The sequence below is a fragment of the Lissotriton vulgaris genome, chromosome 3_1 (genome assembly GCF_964263255.1).
Source record: "Lissotriton vulgaris chromosome 3_1, aLisVul1.2, whole genome shotgun sequence".
NCBI classification, from domain to species: domain Eukaryota; kingdom Metazoa; phylum Chordata; class Amphibia; order Caudata; family Salamandridae; genus Lissotriton; species Lissotriton vulgaris.
In genome coordinates, this window is record NC_141689.1 from 548,171,939 (window position 1) to 548,195,070 (window position 23,132).

At 50.8% G+C, this 23,132-nt stretch overlaps 1 protein-coding gene across 5 annotated transcripts in view; it reads right to left on the reverse strand.

Annotated features, from left to right (window-relative positions):
• The window catches only part of LOC147726769 (baculoviral IAP repeat-containing protein 1-like), a 448,780-nt gene that overhangs the window by 116,728 nt on the left and 308,920 nt on the right, over window positions 1–23,132 (reverse strand). The window lies entirely within an intron of this gene.

The window sequence follows — 23,132 nt, forward strand, 5'->3', positions numbered from 1 at the left end:
TGTGGGCTTAGAAGGTTTTCCCCGTCGGTGTCTTTTCCGCCCTCCTGATTGCACGGAGCCAAGTGTATCAGAGTCCCCCTCCATAGCTCCCGAGTTGTCTTCTTCAGCCACCTCCAGGCCCAGCACCTACTGAGCTTCTCTGAGGGAACGCAGAGAGCGGGTTTACTTGTCCCAGACAAAAGATAAACTGAAGGGGTGTCCCCACCGATATTGAATTCCTTTCTCACGGAGGAAGGTGGTGGCTGGTTTCAGGGCTTTACGGCGCTGAAGGGTGAGTGGCGACAGGTCTTGATATATTTCGATCTGGTGGCCCTCATAAGATACGGTCGCTTTATCTTTGGTGGCTGCCACAATAATGTATTTCTGTTGGAACGAGTTGAGGCAGGTGAGGATATCTTGGTGTTGCCCCAGGTCTCTGGCTGGACGTCCAGCCCAGTGCGTGTGGCTAACATGATTTCTATATCCCCCATTTGTGGCGCCATGTGTTTAAAAAACCGGGTCATCCATTCTACCAGTCTACCACCATCGGCGTTGAGAGGGACAACCTGAATAGGAATATTCGATCTCCGAGAGCGGTTTTCCAGATTTTCGAGTCGAAGAAACAGTGCCTCGTTGCGATCTTTAAGCTGCAGTAGCTCTCGGGTTTGCTCAGTGATCTCTTTCTCCCGTCGGTCTCCGTTCCATTCCAGGGTGTCCACTCAGTCCCCAATTTCTTGCAATTCCACCCTGACTTGCCTAATGTCTTTGGCGACCTCTTGTCTCAAGCCTGCAAAGTAATCTCTGAGGGGGCCGAATAGCTGCTTGAGGAAGCCCTCGGTGATGGGCTTATCTGCTTGGGCCCCCATGGCAACAGAAGCACAGAACAATGATGAAAACTAACCATTGGTGCTTAAGCTAAGGAGGACCCTAGAAAATATACCTAAGGAATACATCTCTAGAGGTTCGTCTACAAAACAGATTCAGACTAGAAAGTCCTGCAGGATCGAATTGGCAAAGTGCCCATTCTGACAGACCTGATTGTTCAGGCAGTAGTGCTTGGCAAACATGTGCAATGCAACCCACGCCGCAGCCTGGCATATATCCAGGACTGGAACTAACGCAGTAGTTGCAGCTTTAGCTCTGGTGGAATGAGCATGCAATCTCTTAAGTGGCTGCTTCTTGGTCAATGCATAGCTGATTTTTATGCATCCATAAGAAGGTAGCTAGAATATGGAGGAGTAGCTTGTCCGGATAGAAAATGACATTCGGAGGGTGCACTGACAGCCCCTGTAATTCGCTGACCCTTCTGGCAGATGTTTTTACCATAAGAAAGGCTGTCTTGTTGGTAAGAAGTCTGAGTGGACACTTATAGAGCAGCTCAAAGGGAGCCCACATCTGGAATGTAAGAACCAAATTAAGGTCCCACTGAGGCATAATAAAAGTAGAGGGTGGGAACATGTGTTTGAGTCTTTTCAGAAACCTATTTACAACAGGGAATCAGAAAATGGATGGGTGCTCAGGCAACTACAGTAAAGCCAAAATGGCAGAGAGATACCCTGTCACTGTGCCCAGGGCAGAGCCTTGCTGGTCCAAAGAAAGAATAAACAGAAGGACCTTAGGAAGAAGTGTGGACAAGAAGTCCACATATTTGTCTGTACATCATGCCACAAACTTGCTCCCACGGCAGTCATAGACCGTCTTGGTGGAGGGCCGACTAGCTGCCAGAATGACATTGCAGACTTTGGGAGGAAGGTCAAAAGCTGTCAACTGTTGCTGTTCAATCTACATGCAAGAGGGCAGAATGAAGACAGGTTTGGGTGCAGAACCCTGCCTTGCTTCTGCAACAGAGGTTCCTCCTGAAGGGGCATCCTGATCACAGTACCATTGGACATGCTCAACAGCTTGGGATACGAGGATCTCCATGCCCAATCTGAAGCCATAAAGGTAACTTGAGCCCGGTTGTTCCTGATTTTCTTGAGAAGTCTGGTAAGGAGTGGATGAAGATGTACAAGAGGCTGGAGCTCCATTCAAGTTGAAAAGCATCTTTGAGTGATGTCACCTTGGTAATCCAGTGTGCAGAACTGATGACAGTGCACGCTTTTGGCAATGGCGACCAGCTCTAACCAAGATTCTCCCCGTGCTTGAAAGAGACTTTGCACAACCTCCAGATGGAGACATCATTTGTGATATACTAGGCATCAACAGCTGAGTTAATCTACCCTGGCATTCAGAGATCCCACCAGGTGTTGAAGAAAATTCCCTGAAGTTACAACCACGACCAAAGGCGCAGGGCCTCTTTACAAAGGGTCAACAATCCCATCCCACCCTATTTGTTGCAGTAGAACATAGCAGTGGTGTTGTCCATGAACATCTGTACCAACCGTCCCTTGATGGTGGATAAGAAGGTCTTCAATTCCAATCTGATGGCCTGGAGTTCCAACAAGTTGGTGTGGAGCGCGGAACTCCTCCAGAAACCAGAGTCCTCTGATCTCCACCTCTCCCAGGAGGCCGCCCCAGCCGAGGAGTGACGTGTCAGTCACTACAGTCAGATCTGGTTGGAAAAGGCAGAGCGGTTTGCACTGACACAATCACGGTTCAGCAGTCACTACTGCGCTCCTTTGCAGTACTTTCTGAGATTTGGACCATGTTGGAAAGATTCCCTGATGCTGCACACACTAAAACTTAAGGTCCCACTGCAGAGCCTGAAATGCCAATGGACATGTGTCACAAGCAGGATGCAGAAGGCCATAACTATTGCTATCTTAGCCTGAATATCTTGCACTCACCGCTCAGGAGGATAGGCCCGAAACTGCACCATGTTTAGAAAAGCGCTGATGAATGGGAGTGTCAGAGAAGGAATCATGTGTGACTTTGGCACATTGATAGTGAACCCCAGCGAATGCGGAAGGACTGCTGTAGTCTGAAGGTGGGAGACGACTGCCTGGGGAGTGCTCACCTTCAACAGTCATTCATTGAGATAGTAGATGATCTGCAGAGACCGCCATCACTTTGGTGAACACCCCAGGGGTGTTGGTAAGGCCAAAGGGGAGCACAACATACTGTATTGTGGCACACCGTGAACTGCAGGCAACGTCTGTGGGCAGGCAGGACTGGAATATGGAAGTATGCATCCTGCAAGTCCTATGCTACCATCCAGTCTCGTGGGTCCAGGGCAGACAGGACTTGAACGAGTGTGAACATTCTGAATTTTTCCTTTTTCAGGAAAGAATTCAGAAGGCTCAGGTCTAGGATAGAACGAAGGCCTCCTTACTTCTTGGGCATCATCAAGTAGCAGGAATAACAACGATGTCCTACTTCTGATTCACGCGCCTTCTCTATGGCCCTCCTTGGGCGAGAGAACTGCCACTTCCTGATAGAGTAAGGAGATGTGATCCTCTGTCATCCTGTCACAGGAGGTGGCTAGGGAGGAGAGGTAGTTACAAAGGGGAGGGAAAATCCCCTCTGGACAATCTGGAGGACCCAGCGATCGAATGTTATCAACCTCCAATGGTGAGGGTGAAAGCATATCCTGCCCCCCACTGGATGATCGTAGGTCAAGCTAAAGAGGTTTGGAGGCTGCAATGCTGGGGAGGGGGTGGAGGAGAGGGGGAACTGGACCGACCCTTGCTGCCTGACTCACGAGGTCTGTGGGTACCACACACTTGGCCATGAAAAGCTGGGAAGCCTGCTGGCTAAGGAGGTTGGACGGTTAGAGAAACAACTGGAAGCCCCGTCAGTGGCCACAAAGGAGTGGAAAGTGAACTGGGGTTGGCAAGGGCCTTGGAAAGGCTTGAGACCCGGATGTAACCCTACTGTCTTTGAAGCGCTCCAGCGTGGAGTTCGTTTTTTATCTAAAAAGATGGGAGCCTTCAAAGGGAATGCCCATGAGCGCTGCCTGGACATTACCCGAGAAGCCAGTGGTTCTCAGCCAGGCGTGGCACCTAAGGGCCAATGATGATGAAATCGATCTACCCAGCGAGTTTGGTCGTATCCATCTCACACCATATGGCCAACTTAGTTGCACCTCTCCCGTGAGCAGTCGTTTGAGAGAGTAAGGCTCAGACTTCCTCCGAGACCATAGGCAACACATGCGCAACTGAGTCCCAGATTGTATGGGAGTATTGTCCCAAAAGGCACATGGAGTTCATTGAATGCATCGCCAGCCTGGAAGAGTACATCCTCTTCTCTAAGGTATCCAGCCTCATGGATTTCCTATGTGGCATAGTGATAGCATATGTGCCAGGATTAACTCTGGAGGTGGAGGTGAGTTGGCAGTATCCAGCTCACATCATATGGCAAACTTAGTTGCACCTCTCCCGTCAGCAGTCATTTGAGAGAATAAGGCTCGGGCTCCCTCTGAGACCATAGGCAACACATGCGCAACTGAGTCCCAGATCGTTTGGGAGTATTGGCCCAAAAGACACATGGTGTTCACCGACTGCATCACAAGGCTGGCAGAAGAGTACATCCTCTTCCCAAAGGTATCAGCATCTTGGATTCCCTATCCGGCGGTTGCAAATAATGTGGCTCAGAGGGCACACCAAGAATGCCCTAGAGCTTAATTCTGGCTCAGCTATGAAAGTCCTCCCATTGCTTACAGCTCCCCTTTCCACACAGAGTGTGGACACCCACGCTACTGCAGCATGTGCTGTTGTCCCTCCAAATGTGTGCCTGAACTGCATTGCCCAGCTAGATAGCTATACCCCCATAAAGCTGAGGACAATTATGGAGGACCTCATCGCAAATTACCTGAAGGCTCTTTACTAGTGAAACTTTGGGCCCTCTCATCTGCTCCCTTAGCCATAATGGGGGTTTGGATTTCAGAAAAAAACAGCTGGATGGAGGAAGATGTTGTATCAGTCAATGGGTACCTCAGAATAACCAGAAACTGTCCATTATGTTCCAGTATCTAACTTCCTTTCTTAGCTTTAGAGCCTCTGCCCTCATGCATAGATATCCACCCCGCATGTGGGCAGAGACTGCACATGTAGGAGGGAGACCTTCACACGTAGGAGGGAAGCCTTCTATGTGGAAGATGCAAAAAGAACTATTGATGGACAGAATGCAGAACAATGTCATACATTCACTCCAGTACAGAGATCTGGGCCTAAATCCATCGTTTTTTTGCTCACCATGCCATTTCAGTTTAGACCCAGCCATATGCAAATAAGTCTTGACCCTGCGCCCAATGGGACCAGTATAGCCCGAACTGCCTGGGCAGGTCCTCCCTGGACTGGAAACAAGCATCCTAGAACCGGTTTCGGGTATTTCATCCCTCTTCAGCCAGGATAGCTTGATTCCAGTGGCATGGAGAGCACGAGACTCATGTCTGAGCATACCCGTCCCACTCGGGGTGACAATTGCAAAAAGAACTATTGATGGACAGAATGCAGAACAATGTCATACATTCACCCCAGTACAGAGATCTGGGCCTAAATCCATCGTTTTTTTGCTCACCATGCCATTCCAGTTTAGACCCAGCCATATGCAAATCAGTCTTGACCCTGCGCCCAATGGGAACAGTCCAGCCCGAACTGCCTGGCCAGGTCCTCCCTGGACTGGAAACAAGCATCCTAGGACCGGTTTCGGGTTTCACCCCTGTTCAGCCAGGATAGCTTGATTCCAGTGGCATGGATAGCACAGGACTCACGTCTGAGCATACCCGTGCCACTCGGGGTGACAAATGCAAAAAGAACTATTGATGGACAGAATGCAGAACAATGTCATACATTCACCCCAGTACACAGATCTGGTGTGTTTTGCTGTTCACCCTATGTGGGAAGGGTATGCCCAGACGTGGGTCCCGTGCTCACTATGCCACTGGAGTCAAGCTATCCTGCCTGAAAACGGCTGATAGCCAGAAACCGGTCCTAGGATGCTTGATTCCGGTCCAGGGAAGACATGGCTTGGTAGTCCGGTCTGGCCTGTTCCCATGAAGCACAGGGTCAAGACTGATTTGCATATGGCCATGTCTGAACTGGGGTGGCTTGGTGAGCAAAATAACAATGAATTAAACCCAGATCTATGACTGGAGGTGAATGTTTTGCCATTGTACTACATTCCGTCCATCATCTTGTGTGTTTTACTGTTCACCCTATGTAGGAAGGGTATGCCCAGACATGGGTCCCGTGCTCACTACGCCACTGGAGTAAAGCTATCCTGGCTGAAGACGGCTGATAGCCAGAAACCGGTCCTAGGATGCTTGATTCCGGTCCAGGGAAGACATGGCTTGGCAGTTCGGTCTGGACAGTTCCCATGAAGCACAGGGTCAAGACTGATTTGCATATGGCCATGTCTGAACTGGGGTGGCTTGGTGAGCAAAATAATGATGGATTAAACCCAGATCTATGACTTGGGTTGAATGTTTTGCCATTGTGCAACATTCCGTCCATCATCATGTGTGTTTTGCTGTTCACCCTATGTGGGAAGGGTATGCCCAGACGTCGGTCCCGTGCTCACTACGCCACTGGAGTCAAGCTATCCTGGCTGAAGACGGCTGATAGCCAGAAACCGGTCCTAGGATGCTTGATTAAGGTCCAGGGAAGACATGGCTTGGCAGTTCGGTCTGGACTGTTCCCATGAGGCACAGGGTCAAGACTGATTTGCATATGGCCATGTCTGAACTGGGATGGCTTGGTGAGCAAAATAAAGATGGATTAACACCTTGGCTGCTAGGTGTTTTCCCGTCCTGTGCTGCAGGCCACTGTTTCCCATTGTTCATGACGAGCTCAGCTCGTCATCAGCACAGCTCAACCGTGCATCATGACGAGCTGAGCTCGTCATCAGCATCGAAAGGGTTAAACCCAGATCTATGACTGGGGGTGAATATTTTGCCATTGTGCAACATTCCGTCCATCATCTTGTGTGTTGTGCTGTTCTAAGTGGAAGAAGCACAGGCTTTATGGTAACACAACGATTATTACAGGGAGTGTTTATGCACTTGATTGAAGGTACTAAAGAAGGTCTTAACTAAGTATATAATAAACATTGATTGAACAATATCAGTGACTGTAAGTGAAAAGTCAATAATGATAGTTAACGTTAAGTGTAAAATGTATAATAGAGCATAGTATGTTTGTGTGTGACATGCTAATTTAACAGTCTTTTCTCTCTGTGGTGTATAAGTAGTAGTCCGTGATTCACCGTTGTTAAGACCCTGTCCAACAAAACTAGAAGCTCAATTAAAAAATGTGTTACCTAGTCGATTCTGCACCTATATACTCTTGCGTCTTTTCTGCACCCCACCCCGTATACTTGGATGTGGCTGTAGATCAGGGGTAAAGCTGAGTTGTAAGCAGGGCCGGCTTTAGGGCAGTGTGACAGGTGCAGCCGCACTGGGTGCTGAGCTGTGAAGGGGGTGCCAAACCCAGGGGGGAGTGCTCTGTGTTTAGCAATAACTTAGGATAGGAGAGATGAGGGACACTTATGCCCGGTGGTAGTGAGAGAATCCGAGGAGGTGGTCATTGGATTTGGGGCACCCAAAAATGATTCTCGCACCGGGCGCCACCAGCGCTAAAGCCGGCCCTGGTTGTAAGACCAATCGCAGTGTGATATTGTAAACGCACAGAACAGACTACAACAATCTTGCACGCTACTTCTGAGGAGACCACCGGCAACCAAGTATGTTTATGTTTATTATGTTTATGTTTATTAAAACTTTTATAGCGCGCTCTATTACCACGGGGTATCCTGGTGTGGTGAGTGATTTGACAACAGGAGTGATGGATCAAAACCAGAACGATCTGTTAGAGTGGGGCATTGAACAGATGAGTCTTAAGTTCCTTCTTAAAAACAGTAATGGTCGGCGAGGCTCTAAGGAACAAGGGGAGGGCATTCCAAGCAGAAGCTGCCTTAACTGAAATTGATTGGCCTCCCCGACGGGCGTATTTGTATTTGGGAATGGCCAATAGGCATTGATTGGCCGATCGTAGGGCACGGTTAGGAGTATAGAATGAAAACCGTTTCTGCAAATACGTCGGTCCCTGGCCATGAGCTGCTCTGAATGCCAACACAAGAATTTTAAACAAGATTCGGTGTGGTACTGGGAGCCAATGCAAACTTCGTAGGTGGCTCCGCACGCTCGACCTCCTGGGGTCAAGTACTGACAAGAAATGCAAATAGCAACTTGAGGATCCCAACATTGCATTCAATAATGGCTCATGTACATGTGAGTGCCGTATTGTACCACTGTTTAGGTTGTGCAGTTGGACATCTTTAAGGTGTAAGGAGATGGGAAGAGAGAGCCTACCCGCTATCATCTGCAACAAAGACATGCAATATTTCTTAAAAGGGTAGTTTGTGCCTATTGTGTTGTAGTGAGTAATGGGTCAGTATGTTTGAGCAGCTGCCCAGTATATGATTTCTAAAATAATGGGTACCGGTTCCCAAAGAGCTGCTCAGATGTCCATGGCCAGAGCTATTACATGCCGGTGCTCCAAATACCAAGGCTGTGCAGTCCTGAATCCACCTCAAGCCTCTTAAATGTATTCCCTGAAACCCCATGCTTCTTTATTGTACTCTTGTAGAGCAATCCAGATGCCATCACCAGATGCACATATAGATATATAAGATGGTCTTGTCAATGAGTCACCTGTCACCAAAATCTCCAGCAACCAACCAACTTACAAGAGGTGACTGATGGAACATGTAGCTGACGTGTGTCGTTCCATGCAAGGCAGAGTACACATCAGTGACGCAGTGCCTGCCATCGAGGACCGCTGGCACGGTGCTGAACTGCCAATGATGATGTCTGTTGCTGAAAAGGTGTGCTCTGTTTTGGGGTGGCTGAAGTGCCACCTGGGTGCAATCAATGGCATAGACAAGTTGGCATGGGCGTAGAATTCCCTTGCCATTTCTTGCATTTCCACCAATGACTATGGCATGGTGATAAAATGATCCACTCTTCTATTAAGGGATACCAGTACCTGATGGAAGCAATGACACTGGTTTGCCTGTGAGATGCCTACATTGTCTGATCCAACCAGCGGAAAGATCATGTGGCTCCGAAATGGACCGCAGCCAATATGAGAACGGATAGCATAGACGTTTGCTTTTGGTTAGTCAAGCTCCTGCTCTCACAGTGCAACCATGTCAGGGTTCTTTTAAAGTGAGAAGTGCTTTCCTGGACATCCCAAATATGCTAATCCATTGCTTGTAAATCTGTTTTGTACACCTCAGATGACTGACTGTTCCTCAAAATGAAGGGCAAAGAAACAAACACATTCACCAATATACAGAAGGTAGAAAAAATATTTGGGTGTGTGAGTTTGTTTCTTATTTGGGCAGCCTGTATGTGATTGGTTGATGCTGCAATGTTTTCACATGTGGAGGGTGGTGGAGTCCAGAGTCATGACTCCTTGCATGACTCTGGACTTGCAAGTGTTATAAGCCTTGTTATAACATTTAAAATTATATAGTATCAAATAAATATTTATTGGATCTTAATAAAAAATACGTTTGAAAAGTCAATTTTTTTTCCTAGAGTTTTTTACTGTTATTTGGTGCCTCCATTATTTCACATGGGACAGTGTTGCAGCACCTGTGAGGGCCCAAGGCGTGACTGGAGAACATTTCGAGCCCTTTCTGGCTGTAGTAACTTTAGAAGTGCAGTTTGCGAATAGCAATGGTTTTATTTGTTTCTGGGTGTGTTTTTATATTTGCATATCCCTCTGAAAGCAGCAACTTAACCCTCCCTCAATACCTTCCATTTAGGTGTAACTATTGCCTATTTTCCAGTAACTACTTCTGGACCCTCCCAGATTTACTATGAAAATGTATACGCACATGTGGGAGGGGAGATATCCCCATAAAAAGACAGGAGAGGTTGAAGTTTCTAGCTACAGGATTGGATTGTGAACTTAATGTAATACAAAGTACAGTTTGTGAATAGGACCCTATATCCTCAAGTTGCCTTTCTATTTCTGTGGGTTGAAGAGGACACTTCGTATTTCAAATGTGCATTCGGTCTTCAAAAGAGAGTAGGGATGCAACTTTTCTGTAGTCCAGTGCAATGGAGTTACACACCTTAAGTGTCAGGCAGCCATTTATTAAGATGCATTATTTGTTTTTTTGCCAATTTCAATCAATCAATCAGTGGTTTGTAAAGGGCGCTACTCACCCGCGAGGGTCTCAAGGAGCTGGGGTGGGAACAGCTGGTCAGTTGAAGAGCCAGGTCTTGAGGTCCCTTCCTAACGTGTGCAGCGTTGAAGAGCGTCTGATGTTTACTGGGAGTGTGTTCCATGTTTTGGCTGCGGTGTAGGAGAAGGCCCTCCCACCCGCTCTGCTTCTGTGGATGCGGGGAACCTCTACCAGGGCGAGGTCGGTGGTGCGGAGGTTCCTCTTGGGTGCGTGGAAACATACTCAGTCGTTGAGGTATTTGGGTCCAATGTTGTTGAGGGATTTGTAGGCATGGGTGAGGAGTTTCTGGGTGACACTCTTCTCAATGGGGAGCCAGTGGAGTCATATGTTTGTGGTGCGGTGTCCCTAGGATGAGCCTGGCGGCCTTGTTTTGGATGGTTTAAAGGTTGCGTAGGAGGGATTTGTTGATTCCGGCGTAGAGGACGTTGCCGTAGTCAAGTCTGCTGGTGATGAGTGTGTGGGTGACGGTCTCTCTACAGTCGGGGGGGGGGATCCTTTTGAAGGTCTTTTGGAGGATCCGGAGACAGTTGAAACTGGTGGAGGAGATAGCGTTGATTTGGCGGTTCATGGAGAGGGAGGAGTCGAGGATTATGCTGAGGTTCCGAGCATGGTCTGTCTAGGTGGGCGGGCCCGAGGGCAGTGGGCCACTAGATGTTGTCCCAGGGGGAGGGGCAGGGTCCAAGGATGAGGACCTCGGTCTTCTCGGAGTTGAGCTTAAGGCAGCTGAGTCTGGTGTTTTCTGGGCTCTTGGTGAGGGAGAGGATGAGCTAGGTGTCGTCAGCGTAGGATATGATGCTAAGCCCATGCTGCCTGACGATGGCGGCGATGGGGGCCATGTAGATGTTGAAGAGAGTAGGGATTAGTGAAGATCCTTGGGGTACTCCGCAGATGATGTCAGTGGGGCCACAGAGGAAGGGGGGAGCCTGACCCTCTGGGTTCTGCCCGAGAGGATGGATCGGATCCAGTTGAGGGCATACCCCTGTATTACATGGTGGCTAGTGTGCGTGGTGCGGTGTGAGACGGTGACGAATGCTGAGGAGAGGTCCAGGAGGATGAGGGCTGCGGCGTGGCCCTGGTTGAGCAGCATGCGGATGTCGTCGGTGACGGCGAGGAGGGTGGCCTTGTGCTGTGGTTCCTGCGGAAGCCGGACTGGGAGGTGTCCAGAATGCAGTTTTCTTCGATGAAGGTCATCAGTTCACAAGCCTCTCCGTTGGTCCGTTGGGTCAGCTGTTGGTTTCTTGAGGCGGGGTTTACACCTCAGCGTGTTTCCAGTCATTAGGGCAGGTGCCGGTTGCAAGGGAGGAGTTGATGGCATGGGCTAGTTTGGGAGCAATGGCAGTGGAGGCTCTGTGGAAGATGTGCGGGGGCAAAGGTCCGTTGGTGCTCCTGAGTGAGTTTTCTTCATGGTTGAGGAGATGAGATCGATGGATGCGGTGTCCCAGGTGGTGATGGTAGGCCTCTCTGCATTGGTGGGTAGAGTGGTGCTGTCTTCTGTTGGCTCGCTGAAATTGTCGTAGAGGGCCATGATTTTCAGGTGAAAATAGGAGCTGAGTTTGTTGCAGAGTTCCTGGGAAGGTGCGATATCGGTGGCTTCACATGAGGGTTTAGCGAACTGCTGAATGACGTTGAACAGTTCCTTCGTGTTGGATGCGTTGGTCTTGATTTTTTCCCTGATGAAGGTTCTTTTGGTGTTCCTTATAAGCTGGTGGTAGTCCTTTATGGCGATCTTGTGGTTGTTATGTATGTATGTATGTATGCAGTACTTATATAGCACAAACTGTCACCGAAAGGGTATCCTGGCGCTGCAACTTAGCATGTGACAACAGCAGGCAATGAGCCAGGCTATCAGTGAGAGGCATTGCTCTCATTCTTGGGGAAAACCCAGGTTTTCAGACTCTTTCAGAAACATAGCAGGGAGGTCACCTGTCTAATACTCAGGCGAAGATCGTTCCAGAGGCGTGAGGCCGCTATACCAAAGGCCTTACCTCCCATCCTGGATTTTTTTAATTTAGCAGCTGTTACCAGATAGGCGCTCAAAGAGCGGAGATGTCTTACAGGCTTGTACCATGTAAATCTCTCCTGCATAGGGATCAGAGCGTACCATGTACTGCTCTGAACACCATACACAGAGATTTAAAGCAGATTCCCTCCTTGATGGGAAGCCAATGGAGGTCTTTCAAAGCCAGGGTGGTGGAAGATCTGTGTTGCCTGTTTAGTGCCAGCTTTGCCGCTATAGACTGGGCTCTCTGCAACCCCTGCAAGATGTATTGGGGGCTCCCAGATACAGGGAGTTAGAGTAGTCCAGTCTACATAGAACTATGCGCCTCACTACCAGGGGTCTTGTCTCCTCAGGCAACAGTGGATGTATCTGTAGCAGTGCCTTCAATAGAGCAAAGGAGACGCTGACCGTTTTATTGGCCTGTGACGCCCTTTGAAGGTTGTCATCAATCAAGACGACCAGGTTGCGTACGGTCTTAACTGGGGCCAGAGGGTCATCCCCAGGAGTGAGTTTAAACTCTAGCGGCAAATGCTGTACCCTTTTTGCAGTGGAGCAGTATACCACCTCTGTCTTCCCCCCGTTGAACTGCTAAGGATTTTCTTTGAGCCAACCGGCAGTCTGTCGCATGCATTCCTGAAAGGTATCCATGGTCACTGCCTGCTTCCCTTCTAGGAAGAACACCAATTGGGTGTTGTAGGCATAGTTTACCAGGTCAATCTCAAATGATTTTTATAATGGGGATCAGCGGGCGTAGATATATATATTAAAGAAAATGGGGCTCATTGCTGAACCCTGTGGCACCCCGTGTCGTACCAGAGACTTAGTGGAGGCAAACAGGGTCATAGTTACCACCTGATGTCTCTCCGACAGGTACAATTACAGCCACTTCCGTGCTCAGCCTTTCACACCCATTCGCTCCAGCCTACCCAACAACACCTCATGGATCACTGTGTCGAATGCGGCCGACATGTCTAGTAAAACTAGAACAGATGAATTACCATTGTCGGCACGCATTCACAGATTATCCAGTATGGTGACCAAGGCTGTTTACTTGCTGACCACCTTTTCCAGTATTTTTATAGGACAGGGCAGAAGGGATATGGGCCTAAAGCTTGCCGGGTTTGTGGGATCCAGAGAGGGTTTCTTAAGCAGGGGGGTTACCACTGCCTGCTTCCAAGCCTCTGGTACCACCCTGTCTTCTAGGGATTGACAACAAATCTGTTGCATCCAGGGGAGTAGTTCTTGCCCATATTCCTTCCAGATCTTATGAGGGAGGGGGTCTAGAGGGGACCCAGATGAAACGCTTTGAGCACAGCTGTAGAACAGCTCCTTGGTAAAGGGTGGAAAATGTTCCAGAGATGTTTCTGCCCAAGGTTCCTCAATCAGCGTCTGGGGTAGTTCCTCCCGGCAACTAATAATGCATAGATCGAAACATCCAACAATTTTGCCGATCTTATCTTCAAAATGGGTGGCAATCTCATTGCATAGTTTCTAGGATGCAACCACTTTATTGCCCAAGCAGACAGGGCCAGAGAGATCCCTTATGATGTTGAAGAGGGCTTTTGTACTGTTTGGCGCATGCAAGATGGTTTTGGCAAAGAAGAGTGCTTTGGTCTTGGCGATAGCCTCTTTATATTAAGTCTGTGCTGCTTTCAGCACTTTCCTATCTCCTTTAGAGTAACACCTTCGCCACCTCCTCTCAGCCTGTCCATGTAACTCGCAGAAGTTTCAGCTCCTCACAGTACCAGGGGGCTGATGGCTTGCTTGTATTCTTCATCTGTTTTATAGGGGCACATATGTTCACTGTATTAGTAATGTGGTTACGGTAGGTTTGATAGTTCTTATCTACCGGGTCATAAGAAACAAAAAAAAGGCTGATTCGAGAATATAGAGTCTGGTCTACTTTTTAATAATTTCGCCCAGTCTCTTCCCTTGCGGTGGGTCACAGAGCAGTTGTTGTTATTCGATACCTTAGGCAAAGTAGTCCTAAAATAAATTAGTGAGTGATCAGTCCAGCTTTGAGGCAATACACTGATCACTTCCGTCTCAATCTGATTTGCAAACAGTAAGTCCAACACATCCTCCTAGATGGGTAGGGTGTTGTACTAACTGATATAGACTGAGGTTATCACATGTTTGCCTCAAGTCACTCAAATGATTTCCTAGGGTCCCGTTATCCCACAGGTTAAAATCCCCTGGGAGCATCATTCTGGAATGTGTAAGGGTCAGCAATGGTATCAGCCAGTTTCTTGATACTGAATATCTAGGCCTGGAGGTCTATAACAGACCATTCCAGTTAGAAGCCTTCCCCTTGTCTTTTGTAGCGAGAAGCCTAGTAGCTCAATCTCAGCAACCTCTTCAACCTGTATTGGAGCAAAATTCCATCTTTCTTTAAATATTACCTCAACAAAGATCTTATAGCCATCTGGACAAGTGAGGTCTATCTCTACCAGGGAGTTATTGCTAGTCCATGTCTCTGTGAGAAATAATACATCCAGATCCATGTCTTCTAGCATGTTTGACACATCCTGGTAGTGTTTTATCAGGGACCTGCAGTTAATCAATCCACACCCTAATGCAACACTGCCCTGTGGCTGAGCTACTTGATGTTCCCCCTCAGCAGCTCTCCCACCGATGCTGAGCAGTTCTTCCTTGGAGTAGTGTAGCTGGCACGGGCGTCGTACCTGGCGCTGAGCGCGGTCAGAGCGCGGATGGGCGCAGATGAGCTTGCCTCTGGCGTGCCACCGGCACGCCATCGGCGCACGCGCTTGCATTGCCCCTCCTAAATAGGCCGGCAAATGCAGTCGTCCAAACGCTAGAGTGCTACCCAAAATGGCGCTTCCCAAGATGGCACTGAGGAGTCTAGTGTTCCCTAATTCCCGCTAAGTAACAAGATGGAGTGACAAATTTTTTAAGTGCGGGTAAGCTTGGTCTAACAGATTTATTAATTTCAACAATAAAAACAAATGTCATTAGTTAAAAAATTGCGGCGAGCCCCCCTGTCCCTGACCTTGCGGGCATCGGCGTTGCAGGCAGCTTGTTAAAGTTTATTTTGAAAACGAAATACCAGCCGAGACAATCAGCGCGTAGCATGCAGTGTCAAACTCTAAGTTTAGTTATGAGCTTCCGTGGTCTTCAGGTTCCGCCAGGTTTTTTCGAGACGTCTGCAGGTGCCTCTGGCTTCTTGGAGTTCGGTGGAGAACCAGGCAGCCTTGGGCGGACGTGTTTGGTGGTCTGTCAGAGAGATGTAAGACCAATTATTGAGGCAATAACGGTAGTGTGATGTTTAGAACTACAGAAAAAGCATCCCTGTAGTTCTCGCATATCTCTTGATAAAGGACAGCTACTGTTAACTCATCATTCCAGGTTACCACCAGTAATTGTTGTTGGACCCGAACCATGTAGGAAAGTAGATCCTGTGGATTCTGGAGTAATCATAGCAAACCGACATCAGCTGATTGTACAACATGTAGTTTTTCAAATAGCAATCATAATTGGTTCAATAATATGGCATAATCCACTAGTCAGTAGATTTTGCAATATTGAATAACATAAAGAACAACATGAAGATTAACCTTGAGGTTTTCATAATAAAGTGCCGGGAGCTGCTGCAGAAAGTGTATATGCCATTCTGCCAACAATGCCTGAAATGGCTGATGATCTTCTTTGATCCTTTCATACATCGCTACAGGAGGATCTTTTACAAAGAGAGAAGCCGAATCTGTGCAGATTTAGTTTGGATTATAGCTTATTTTTTTGTATTATTGGTTCCATATATTACCTGCAGGTTCTGATAGAGATACTAAAGCTTTTCTCCCACGGCAACGTCTAGGTTTGGCTAATAATATAAACAATACTTCCAAAATGGCATTTTCCACTTAGTCCAAGTAGCTCTGCAGACTCTCCAACAAAAAAATGAAAATTTGAACCTCATCATTCATTGGGGAGGGGGGCGTGGCTTGGACGCCGATCGGGATGGCGGCGTGAGCTCGCAGCTCCGCGCGGAATCCCGCTAATTCTCCTGTTTTCGGTACCCTGGCCGACCCGGAGACGACGCTCCTGCCCTCTGAAGTGTAAGGGGACAGCCAGGCACGATCGGAGAGTCGCTGGGGGACTACTGGCCCCGAGGAGATCGAGCCAAAGAGACGACCGAGGTGTTGCCGAGGGTGCGAAGAAAATGGCGGCGAGGAGGCTGGGCGGCCCCGTACTTTCGCTTTGAGCCGAGTTGTCGCCGACTGGCAAGAGATCCTGCAATCGGCTGCTCGAAGCACTGGGATCAGCGGTGCTGTGTCCAGAATCCAGGGGACGCTGACCTGCCTCGCCCGGATCTTGGGGACCCTCGCTGGCCGCCGTCCCGGGACCCATCCTTCCCCCCTCAGGCTACCGAGGGGGTCAGCTGAACGAAGTTCGTCGAGCGGGTCATTGCTCCCGGGGGCATCGGTGGCGACATTGAACACTGCCCGGTGCCAGGGGGCTGGCACTGAACTAAGAGAGCGGACGCCAAACGGGCTCCTGGGCCTGTGACGCAGCACCCTGGAATGGCGGCGATCGGAGGGTCGATGGCCGAGGAGCGTGCTGAGGGGGACCCGGCGACATCAACCCGGCTGGGCGAGATTCCCTCCCCGGAGCTGGGCCAGGAACAGCGGCTGAACCGGCGTTTGGATGCCATACTCGAAGCGATCACCTCGACTAAGGAGGCGCTGCACCAGGACATTGCCCAAGTGGCCACGGGCCTGGGGCTGCTACGAGCGGACCACGCGAAGCTAGCGGATAGGGTCAAGGTCCATGACCAACTGTTGCTGGACCTGAAGCCATCGGTGATGACCGCGGAACACAGGATCACGGATATATTGGCCCGGTTGGACTCACTGGAGCGACGGGCGGAGGATGCCGAAGGCCGCAATAGACGGAACAACGTGCGGGTCGTAGGCCTGCCGGAAAGGATTGAAGGGGAGGATGCAGTGGCCTATATGGAGAACTGGTTCCGTACTGTGGTAGCGCCGGAGGGGCTTACTCCTTTTTTCACTCTGGAGCGAGCTCACCGGGTACCTGCTCGCCCGCCGGGGCTTGGCCGCCCCCCACGACCGATGGTGGTGCGGCTCCTCCACTACAAGGACCGGGATCTCCTCATCCAGCGGGCCAGGTTGTCGGGCCCATATGAGGTGGAGAACAGTAAGGTCACGATATTCCCGGACTACACCCAAGCGGTCCAGAAGAATAGGGCATCGTTCCTAGCGGTGAAGAAGGAGCTCAGGGAGGAAGGCATCCAGTACTCCTTGCTCTACCCGGCCAAGCTGCGGATCATAATGGATGGCACTACGCACTTTTTTCAGACTCCGGATGAAGTTTGGCAATGGTTGGAGCTGTATAGAGCGGGGACAGACAGATCGCATAAAAGTAGGCGAGATCAACCTAAGCCGCCCCGGGTGAGGCAATCGCAGCGCATCAGGTCCCGCAACAGGCGCCAGCGGGAGAAACGGGAGGCTCAAATGGCGGCGGAGAAGAGGGATGCACTCGCAGTGACGGCGGCCATTAGGGGGTCGCAACAGACCAGTGAACTGGCAGAATCGGACTCAGGCGGGGAAGGCAGCAGAACGGGAGGAGAACTCTCAGAGGCGGAAAGCTCGAAGTGGCCGATAGTGACCCCACAGACATCGGATGGCATATTTTGCGGCTGAGACTGCCTTGGGACTTGATTGAGACTTTATGGTAGGGTGGTATCCTGTTGGTGGAGGGCGGGTTGCCGGGTGGGGGGGCTGAGTGCTTAGTAGGGGATGAAGACGCGGGGCGCGGGCTCCGCTAGCTGGGGTCGGCGGTGACTCACCCCCCCTTGGGCCCCTAAGGCCGACTGTGGTGGAGACCACAGGGTAGGAGTGTGGGACGTTGGATCAAGGTTTGGATGGGGGCTGACATTGGGTTCGTGTGCTCTGTCCTGGGGAGTGGGGTTTGGGGAGTTTTTCTGTTCTGGGTGTGTTCGGGGGGGCAACTGCATTGGGGGGGCTATGAACATACGTTATTTGAATCGGACTGCTCGAAGTTGGAATGGGGACATTACCTAATTTGAAATGCCTGACGTGGAATGTCCGGGGGCTGCGAACTATGATAAAACGCCACAAAGTTCATGCGTACCTAGTGCGTAGGGGGGTTCAGATTGCTATGCTACAAGAGACTCATCTCACCAAAAAAGAGTGCACTGCTTTGCAGAAAAGATGGCGGGCCAGGTGTTTGGCACCACTTACTCGGCGTATGCCAGGGGGGTGTTGATCTGGGTGAGGGCGGGGATACCCTTTCAAGTGTTGAATCAAATGGTGGATCCAGATGGCCGGTTTGTGGCGGTGGAGGGGAGGTTATATGGAAGGGATGTGGTTCTCTGCTGTGTGTATGCACCGAACACTGATCAAGCTCGGTATTTTGATGGCCTCTCGGGGTCCTTGGCCTCTTTCCTGGCGGGCCCGATAGTGTTAGGGGGGGACTTCAACTCGATCACGGATGTGGCTCTGGATAGGTCCCATCCCCCCCTGGTGGACTCCCCGGTGCGCAGGTTGGCCGCGCACAGGAAGGACTGGCAGGATAGATGGGGGTTGCTGGATTTCTGGCGGGAGCGGCACAGGGACGCCAGGGATTACTCCTTTTATTCTGCTCTCCATGATCTGCATGTCAGGATCGATTCGGTGCTCTGCGGTGGGTCCCTAGCCCCATTGATCTCTCATACGAAGTACCTGGCTAGGACCATCTCAGACCATAACCCCCTATTGGTACATATTCAGTGGCAGCGGGAGCGTTCAGCGATACCAACATGGCGGCTTCGGCCGGAGACGCTTGAGGATTCTGTGTTCAGCGATGCGGTCCAGCAAGGCATTGATAGCTATTTCGGAGTGAATGAGGGCACGGCCACGAGTAGGTCCACTGAATGGGATGCAATGAAAGTGGTGGTGAGAGGGGTGTGTTTGGGTAGGTTTTCGAATGCTCGGACGACTGTGTTGAATGCACTCATGAAAGCGGAAGAGACTTTGAGGGACCTGGAGCGCCGCAGGCCGGCTAGGCCGGATTTGCAGACCCAGTTATTGGAAGCGAAGGAAGTGGTTGCCACCGAGACAGAGCGTTTAAGGTGCTACGACTACAGGCAGTATATCATCAGGGCACATGCGGAAAGGGACAAGGTGGGCACCCTCTTGGCCAGACTAGCTAACCCGGAACTTAGGGGCTGCCCGGTCCTCAGCATTAGTAATGCGCGGGGGGAGATGGTGTACTCCCAGGCAGCGGTGTTGGAATGTTTTAGGGGGTACTATGAGGAATTGTACCAGAGTCAGCTGGGGGTGGGGGTTCAGGACATTGCGGAATACCTAGGGGAGAGGCAGCTTCCGGTCCTGGACGAGGAAGACGCGAGGGAGCTGGGCGGCCCGATCACGCTTGCAGAAATACGGGTGGCCATCAAACATATGGCCCGTAACAAAACGCCTGGGGTGGACGGACTGCCGATTGAATTTTACCAACAGTATGTGGACAGCTTGGCTCCAAGGCTTCTGGTGGTGTATACGGAAGCTTTTGAGGCTGGGGAATTGCCTGGGTCCATGCGAGAGGCCTTGATTGTACCGCTCCTAAAGCCTGGCCGGGATGCAACGGATGTAAGGTCCTATCGCCCGCTATCCATGTTGACGGTGGATTACAAGATTCTGAGCCGAATTCTAGCCACCAGGCTGGCCCCACACATGACGGGTTTGGTACACAGGGACCGGGCTGGGTTTATACCCACGAGGAGCACGGCGCTGAATATTCGCCGCCTGGTGGGAATCATGGACGCCATCTTGGACGGGGAGGGAGCTCCGGCGGCCCTGTCCGTGGACATTGAGAAGGCCATTGATAGTTTAGAGTGGCTTTTCCTGGATGGAGTGTTGGAGAGGTTTGGCATGGGCGAGGGGTTCCGCAGGTGGACGAGGGTCTTATATACCTCGGCGACGGCGAGGGTGCGTTTGGGTGGTCTGGTGTCTGCGGCGTACCCGGTGGGCAGGGGCACGCGACAGGGGTGTTCCCTATCCCCCCTATTGTTTGCTCTGGCGATGGAACCTTTGGCGGTCCATGCGAGGTCGGGTGACAGGTACGCGGGGATAGCCAGCGGCGGGCAGTGGCACTATATATCGCTATATGCGGATGACCTGCTCATGTACCTCGCTGACACGGCGCGGGCACTGGACGGGGCGATGGACCTGTTGTCGGAGTTTGGCCGGCTATCGGGCCTTAAGGTCAATTGGGCGAAGACCTGTGTGTTTCCACTGAGAGCGGGATCGCCCGACCCCGGCGGCGATTTAGGCGTGGTCTGGGAGCCATCTTGTTTCACCTATCTGGGAGTCCGCATCTACCACGCGACTGCGGACCTATTGGAGGGCAACATTGGTCGATGTGTCCGGGCACTGAGGGGCAGCTTGTCCTTCTGGTCGACCCTCTCGCTGACGGTGCTGGGTAGGATCGCACTTCTAAAAATGGTGGCGCTCCCCCGCTTCCTCTACTATTTCCGGACGCTGCCTGTCTGGATTCCTCAGGGGGTCTTCAGAGACCTGAGGTCAATGATTATTGGCTTCCTATGAGGGCAAGGCCGCCGAAGAGTGGCCCTGAGCACGCTACTTCGCCCCAAGATAGAAGGGGGCATGGCTGTGCCCGATTTCGAGCTGTACTATCTAGCGGCGCAGTTGCAGGTCCTTACGCAGAACGTGGCTAGGGTGTTTCGGGGTCCAGATGTGGACCGGGATCGGGGGATACAACGCCACGTACTGTCCTATATTATCATGCAACAGAGGCTTGAGTTGCGGGGCCTCACTATGGAGGAACGGACACTCCGGCTGTGCTGGCAGAGAAGCCTTCGGAGAGCGAAGGCCTCGCGGCCTTATGCTCCGGAGATCCCGATCGGCATGCTGACGGCCTTGCCGCACGGGGGAGATTGGTCCTCATTGCTGGATTGGGAAGAGGCGGGACTACAGGTAATAGGCGACTTATACATAGACGGGGCTTTGGCACCGTTCGAAGCGCTCCGGGACCAGTTTGGGCTGCCCGACGGGGGGTTCCTCCTGCACGCGGCGGTGGTGGCTGCCATCCAGAAGCACTGGAAAGGGGGACTCATGGAACCGACAACGACTATGGCGTGCCAGTACGTGGTAATGGCGGCAGGCACGTTCAAAGCTGTGACGTGCCTCCATGGTAGGATGCTGAACGAGGGACTGGAACCGCTCCAGGGGCTCAAGTCTAAATGGGAGGAGAGTGTGGGCCGGCCCATACCGGACACGGCGTGGGGCCATATCCTGCGGCGCACGTGGAAGGGCACGAGAAATGCGCGCTTTCAGCAAGTACATTTCTATGTGCTTCATAGGGCCTACTTAACCCCTGAGAAATTACAGCGGTACTTTCAGGTACCGGATGCCCGATGCCCACGGTGTTCGTCTCTGGGAGCGGACATGGACCATTTGTTCTGGGGGTGCTCGCACTTGGAGGCCTACTGGGCGGAGGTAGGGGACCTCCTGAACGAAGTGACTGATAGGGAGGTGGAATTCGATATGGCGGCATGCCTGCTGCTCTGGTTCCCGCACACCAAACACACCAAGGTGACGAGCAAATTCATTGATCTGGGCCTGATATTGGCGCAAAGGGAAATATCGTGGCATTGGAAGTCCAGGGGGGGACCCTCACTGCGTAGATGGAAGAATGAATTGCTGCGGTGGTCTGACTGCGAGAGTGTGCTCCGGATGAAGCAGGCCGTCAAGATGGGGAATGAGAAGGCATTGGATGCGGCACGTGCATGGGAGTTAGTGGTGCAGGCCTTGCGTGATTCTATGGTGGAAGATGAGGACGGTGAGACTTAAGCTGGTGGACACCGCGGGGCGAACACAAACAGTATCATAACCCGCACTGTAGTGGATCCATCCAACTTGTTGGGACGAGGCATACACCTTAGCAGTTGCCAGGGGGGGGGGGTTTTAGGGGGGTTGGTTGATGGGAGTTTGGGGTGGGTCGGAAGCCGCATGGATGGTGGCCCGCCAGGGCACCTTGGAATTAATAGGTTGGTGGGGTACTGCGTGGAATGAGGAATGGCTGGGGGGAGCGGCCAGGCAGGATAGATATACAGCACCTGGGGCGGGTCCCGGCAGTGGCGGTACCACTGATTACCACTGGGATGGCTGACGGGAGCAATGTTGAGGGTGGGGGGGTAAAAGCAGATACGTAAAACGACATATCAACCATGGTCCCTATGGGACGTGCACCGTGATGTTTTCCTCTTGAGTGGAGTATTATGCCGCCCGGCCTCCGGGATGCGGGCTGAATGGCTGTGTACGATCTGTGTTTTACTATTGAACGGGGGGATGTCACGAGTGAACTGGCTGACTAATTGTATCCTGTGGTTTATAACTCTGCAATAAAAATATATTTAAAAAAAAAAAAATCATTCATTGGGGAGATAAAACAAGCAGTTTGGTATATGACATGCCAGAAATAAGTCTGCTTCAAAGAAACGAACAATTAACAGAAAGCAGGGAGTGTGGTGAAACATAATTTATACAGTCCCAAAAGGGGGTGGAGCAACACAATTGTGTTTGATTTTGATTATGGAAAGTGGCTGGGCTATGACTAGCCTTACTATTTGTTCTTGTAGTTTATACTGACTGATCTCAGTCTTGGGAAACAGACCTAACCTCAATGAGATTTCAAAAACGCATATGTTAATTTCCAATTGTGTTTTACCTCTTATGTGGTTGGGTGATTTGTCTACAGTTTGTAATCACGATTGATTAAGTGCTTCATGCAGCTTACAGTCTGCTTCATAGTGCATAGAGACAAAGGTGAAGGTGAGTGGAAGAGTTGGAGGATTTTTAGGAACAGGTAGGCAAAAACAGAGTGGGGCTGTCTCATATGGATGCTATACTGTGTACATTTAGATAATCTCTTGGACTACTAAAACTTCTGATAGGTGGCATCAGTTCAGTCACAAACCTGTCACTTCATTTTGTCATCTGAATTGTTTTCAAAACCACTG